Below are 6,873 nucleotides of genomic sequence, written 5' to 3' on the forward strand. Positions count from 1 at the left end.
AAAAAAAAAAAAAAAAAAAAAAAAAAAAAAAAAAAAAAAAAAAAAAAAAAAAAAAAAAAACAAGAAAAAAGAAATAGTAGACAATATGCCATTTATAGAAGGTGTGACCCCTGGTGTAGCAGGTCAGCTTTCTCATTAAGGAAAATGCACATCCTTCAAACAAAGCACTCCATAAAGCATTTCTTGCTTTTCAGCTAGTCTTTCATTGTAAATTACAATGATTAAGGCTATAGTGACAGTTAATTCCAGGTAAAGTAGGAAAACTAAGATTAAAAACAGAATATCAAGCGTGTTGTATTTTATGTTAAGTAAAAAAAGAGGGATAACCAAATGTGGCCTCCTGCACTGGAGGGTTGAACATGTGAAGTAAGCTAGGGTGTCCATTTACAACACATTGGCTGCTACATGGTAACCATTGGCTTGGACTGCTCATATTGAGATTTTGCACATTGGAATCTGTATGTTCTCCTTATCAAACAGCACCTTTGTACTTAAAGATGCGGATAGGCTTGATCTATTCTGTGTTTCCAAGCTTAAATGCAGCACAGGGTCACTGGCAAACTGCCAGTGCTGTCATAGAATATCAAGTCTATATGACACATGTCATGGGCTTTCTGGTACTAATCAATTTTTCAAAAACTAAACACAGAATTCCTGGGGTTTGCGTTTTTTAAAACATAATTACACTTCACAGTTTTTCTCCCCAGCAGCCAATCACGTGCCTTGCTCTAACTCTAATGCTGGGCAAAATTTACCAGTGTGCGAAGAGCCAGCACAAGAAATGTTGTTGTTAAATCCAACATGCATCCAACATTTAAGTGGGACTAAATTGGTTTATAGGCCTTCTGCAAAAGGGTGATTTGTCCACTGTCCTTTTAAATGATGGTGCCATTTCAGAATGGCTGGAGTTCCAAGCCAGACGGCCCTTTGTATACATGTCTTCCATCCTGTTTAGGAAAAACAGCAGTCTAGAGGCTTAAATTAACATTATCTGTTTGCCTTTTTGATTTCCAAGTAGTGAACTAGAAGAGTGTCTAGCCTACATTTTGGCCTATTGGTTTCAAAAGTGCCTTTGGCCTCTTTGAATTCTCAGATGCTGTTTGGTAAGATCTTTATAATGTGAAGTAGTTCAAGGAAATTAAGTTCATGATTTTGGAGAACAATTTTTTTAGCCGCCTAGTAAATATTTTTTGCTGAGGTAATTAACTGTCTAGCTGTGTTTGGTTAAATAAGTGCATTTCTATAGATGGGATTGTATAGTCATTTACTAATAAAAATCTGCAAAGCTCCTGGCAGACACCTGTATAAATTTGGAGAGAGCAGGGGGCAGGAATCCTTCTAGTGGACTGCTGGTACACACCTATTTCTTGTTAACTTTGGGGCATTAATCAGAGTGAGGGTCCCTTCTCAAATGAAGTTCCCTTCTCGTGCCCAATTTCCATTGACCAATTCTGCCACAATGAGCCAATGAGGTAAAAGGCATTGACAATTCCTAAAGGTCTCTTTATGTTCTGTTGGTGAATCTTGTTCCTACAGTCCAAATGAGGTGCCCTCCTCTTTCTTAGCACACTGCCAATTTTGTGTGTCACTTATTGCTTTTTCTTTTGTCATTCAAATCTGTTTTAGTGTGACCAAATGAACATCAGTGGTGGGCTTGTGTCTTGTGGTATAGAGTCTAATGAATCTGATATATGGGTACGAAACCACTGAATAACATGCAAAGAGTCTTAGTTTATTTTATTTTATTTTTACTTTTTCCTGTGATCGTGATTTATGTGAATCTGTTGCTGGCAACAGATGTCATTAAATTACCACTGCTCCTTAGTGATATACAACATTTTGTCACCCTGGATAAGTTCTGATTTTTTTCTTTCTTCATTTGGTTTTCATGGTATAGGTAAAATTACACCAACATTCTCAATAACGTGAGACCAAAAAGCAATACTAAGCCTCTGGACCTTAACAGAAGCCTAAGCATCCCATTTTATCTCTAATCTTCATGCTTTCTAGGATTCATTCTAATTGTGACACTTAACTTTTTTTTTTTTTTTAAAGTAGAGTCTCTGCTTTCCATGCAGCTTTTAATGTTTGTACAGTCACGGCTATTTCATCTCTGTCACTCCATTGCATGAAGAGATACGGTCTGTCCTTTGTTCGCTGATTGTCACTGGAACCACACTGTATGTAAATATTGGATAAGTCTTTGTAAAAATGTAATTTATTTTAATATTTTGCAATAAAATGTTAATTGTACAAGTTTATCTCTATTCATCATTGCAGAGGAAAGAATTGACAAACTAAGCCTTATTTCCACGCTGCCATGCACCTACATTGCTCTTTACAGACAGAGCTGGTCTTGTTCCAAAGAGCTTGAAGCTAAAGGCCTGATGTAGAAAGTTGTTTTGTGCAGATGCCTGCACCCATGTGAAGCCCCAGTGACATTAGATGAACAAGATCTGGTAGGTACAGCATAGCAAAGTATTACAGAAAAGGGACTAGGGTCAAGTCCTGCAGGAAGAGTTAAATTAGGAGATGATGCTGTTAAGTGTATGCAAAGTTTTGTATTCAAACATCTTTTCCTTATGGGGAAGGAGGGAAGGTAACTTTTTTTTTTTTTGGAAGAGGGGGTGTTAAAATATATTAGACTGGAGTATTTAAATGGAGGTTAGGATTAGCAGGCTAACTAGAAAATCTCAAGATGGGATGCTTTTATGTCTGCTCTCTGAATGCTGCATTCTGTACATCAGTGGGGGCCAACCTTTTTGGCAGGTGTGTCACAAGTTAGCCCTGCACTCTTCCCAAGTGCTACTCAGATCCCCTTCTCCTGTCCAATCTACTGTTCCACTTTCTGTTTCCTGCCCTGTTTGCTGTGCTGCCTGTCCCCTCCCTGATCTGCAGCTATGATGGGTGGCCACATACAGAGGATGCCTGTGCCACTTATAATATGTGCACAACAGGTTGGCCAACCCTCTTGGATATCCTTAAAGATCTAAAAGGGAGGCAGATCTTTTCTATGCATGTAGATGCCCACAAACACACACACGCATACATGCATTAGTACAATTGCATAACAATTTTGTGTTATCCCTCTAATGAACTTTGATGGTTAAGCAAATGCTTTTTTCTCTGGCAGCTTGACTATTTGCTGAGAGTCAGCCATGCCCACAGAAGTCAGTAGGTGTTTACATAATGCTTAGCAGTCCTGGAAATGACACACCCTAGTCGGCTCCTACTCTCTACCCATACCTGGGAGCTGAACAGCTCTGGAACTGGGGAGGGGGATACAAGGGGCGCAGGGAGAGTAGCACCAGGACTGAGGGGAGACACCACGTGGTAAGACGTGTTTCCCCCTGTGTCCTGGCACTGCATGGCTCCCAGCTCCCCCCAGACATGGGTGGGGAGCAGCAGCCAACTGGGTCATATGTTGCACCTGCAGTGGCAGGGCTGAGGGGATAGGGAGCTCTCTGTCCCCAGCTTGGTGCTGCAGAGAGAGAGAACTCCCTTGTCCCCTCAGCAAGCAAAGTAAGGGGAGCCCTCAGGGCGCTGCTACTGCTTGGCCACAGGAGATTGCCACAAGCCAGTGCCACCAAGCCAAGCTGCAATCCTGAGCTCCACATGGCTGGGAGTGTCCCTGCTTTGGGACAGCTCCCCCCAACTCCCTGGAGCCCAGACCTGACCCCTGTCCCCCTGCAAACTCACTGGCTGCTGCAGGAGGGGCAGAGCAGGGCAGGGGGAGCAAGAGCAGCCCTGGACTCAACTTCTTCCCTTGGGAACAATTTTGATCCCAACACAGGTGCACGTGTAGATGCATGCCCGGATGCAGTTTATAGCACTTTATTTTAATGTGCAGTAACCTTAAGAGACACTAATTACACGTGTAGATGCACCCAGTATGGAACACAACAACTGTTAACACAGAGCAGATAGAGACTGGGAGTGCTACATGTGGATTCTATTTATTTCCAACTCGGAGAGGAAAATTCTACTTGCTGACTCTCCACCAGTTTACTTTTAGAGGTGCCCTAGCTAGGTCTTAACCAAACTTGGGACTGAATTAGTAGTGTGTGCCTATCAGTTCTTGGGTACTGGCACCCCTGCTTCCAGGTCTTGACTCACTACCACTAGCCCTGGATCCTCTTGCCTCTATCACTGAATCCTGGATCCATGTTGATGCCCACAGATCCCTTCCCTCCACCACCAGACCCATCAGAGCTGCTGCTGTCCCCACAATCTGGCCTGAGAGAAACTGACATGGTCCTGATCTGGCTCCAGGCCCAAGGTGAGTTTTGATACCTCTGTTTGATACTGGATGTGTCTACATGAGATATTTACTGTGGAGCTGACTTAGCTGTACAGTAAACGTCTCAGTGTCTGCACATGTGCCCCTATTAGGGTGCAGGAAACTAATCTATCTGCTAAAATGTGACAGAATTCCCCACCTCCTCAAGCCAGACAAAATAGCTCCAGAGACTATATTTACAAGTACTACCCTGCTGTGGAGTTTTTTGTGCTCAGCAGCATATGTAAGCACTGCCCAGCTTGCTGAGGCACAAGGATGCTTCAGTGTGGGGCTGCCTGCTGGCTAGCCCTGCACTGAAGTACCCTTGTGCCCTAGCCAGCCACTCTACAGCACATTCAGCCTGGTCAGAGCAGCCCCAGGCTGACAAGCTGACCCCTGGGGCCCTTGCCAGCTGGGACTTCTCCAACCAGGCTGCACATGCTGCTCATGAATAAACTCTGAAGTTTATTACCCTGGAGTTAATTGCTCCACGTTCAAACGGTGTACCCAGGAACAAAAACTCTGGAGCAATAAGCTACAGAGTTTATTCATGTGCACTAATTGCATGTGTATATGTGCCCACTATCACTGAACCCCTGCTCCCAGAAGAGTCTACGTGATTGATAGGTAAGAGCAAGGGCAGATGAGCTAGTACTGGACTTGCTCCTTTCCTCTCCTGACTGCCATGTATTTCAGCAAGTCATTTTGCCCTCTGAAATGTGAGTGACTGCACAGCACTGTGAAACCCTTGTATAAGAGGTTACTCTTCAAGCATAGCATATATTAAGCTGGGTTCTCTCATTTCAAGAGCCTCTTGGAACAGGTATGAGGTTGCACCCTGTTCATCATGTTGTTTAAAAAAACTTGAAAGCCCATGCCTAGACTCATGTAAATATTGAGGCCTGTAAGTTCACTCTGATTACATAGGTAAAGAAAAGAGAGAAGAGGTAGGTGGAAGGAAAACTAACCCTGCCCATGATGCGCAGTTCTCATGTATTTGGTGTAACAGTTGCTTACTTGGCAGGCTCTTTCAACCTGCCTGTATTACATCAGGATCCTCAGGCATGTGTCCATGCAGCTGTGGTGTGGGCAGACAAGCAAGTATTTTGCCTGAAGTTGCTTCGTGCAGTCATCCCAATGGCTTGTGCCTAGCATGGCTCAGCTCTCTCTGTTGGCTTATAGCCAGGAACATACAGCTCGGAGACTGTGGCACCAGAAGTCATGGCATGAGGGTACTGCTCTCGGATGCTTGCTTTCCTGCAGCTACACTTGTGCATCCTAAAGCTCTAGGCACCCTCATTCAGTGTCCTCTCCAGCCCCATTGAGGTGGGTGCTGGGAGAGCAGTTGGTATGCTTTGCCTTGGCTTGAGCCCTCTCAGGATTTTGGGGAAGAATAAGCAGCTAGACTGTTTTGGCTGTCAGATGAGAAATGTGTCAGTAAAGAGAGCGAGCCAGACGAGGAGGAGGAGGTAACTGCTGCAGTGTCTGTAACTGAGAGCAGATAGCAGCAAGGGAGTAGAACCACATTTCCCTCAGGAAAGCATCCCCTGGTTCCCTTACCAATTTAGGGCTGTAATAGGTTTTACAGGATGAATTTCTTTAAACTTGGTAAGCTCTGTATGCAGATGAGAGGGAAAGAGGTTTCCACAGCCTATCCCCCTTCCTGGTAAACATACTGACACTGATAATAGGCTTCCAGCTCTGCTTTTTTCTAACAGTCCTTCAAGCTGCTGACACTCTCTGCTTAGACCATTTATTATCCATAGGCCTTGTGCAGCTTGAAATATTTCAAGTATTTAGGGGACTTGTTTCCTGCCTCTCCATTTCCATGCTGGTGGATGCCATGCCTGCTGCATACCTGCATAACGTAGCTGGCACAGTTTCTGATGACTCATGTGTAGGCATATCCCAACAGCACAGGGCTTGCTCAGTTAAGCTAGCTTTCCTGTGTCCCAAAGGAGACTCTTTATCCCAGAACGGAGCAACATTTTGGCACGGGGGCTGCTTTCACAGAGCTTAGCTCTGAGTTCAGGCCACTTTCAACCCAGCTCACCTATCCACTACTTCCCTCCACTGTGCTGTTGCTGCAGTTTCTTTTTGCTGCCCGGGCAAAGCCTGCCACTGCCAAAATGTCACAGAAGCTTCCCTAGCTCCACAAGTGAGACAAAATGGCTCCAGGGGCTGGATCTGACCCATGGACGGCAGGCTGCTGATGCCGGCTTCAGCCTATCTGGAGAAGAGAGGCAAATGTGGGGGTGACTGTTGAAAAAGCCTTGTGACAGCAGAACCAGATAAGACTCTTCTTATATTTTATCAAGGGTATTTAACAGCCAACCCACAGAACCATTCACCAGCAGTCTGGAGGGTTACCAGAAGTTGTGGAGGTGAGGCTAGTGTGGCCTGCTGCTGAATTCAGGGTCACTGAATCCCAAAGAACATGGCCATTGTTAGCAGGGAGGCAAATGAGGGCCTGATCCCTGCTGCCAGCCCTGAATCTTTGCTGCCTCTGCTACCCAGTCCTAGATCCTCACTGCTGCCCACAGACCCACTGCTACTGGACCTTTCATACCTGCTGCTGGCCCCATGGATCTGCC

The sequence above is a fragment of the Gavialis gangeticus genome, unplaced genomic scaffold (genome assembly GCF_001723915.1).
Source record: "Gavialis gangeticus isolate Ggan-Ray unplaced genomic scaffold, GavGan_comp1, whole genome shotgun sequence".
Taxonomy (NCBI): domain Eukaryota; kingdom Metazoa; phylum Chordata; order Crocodylia; family Gavialidae; genus Gavialis; species Gavialis gangeticus.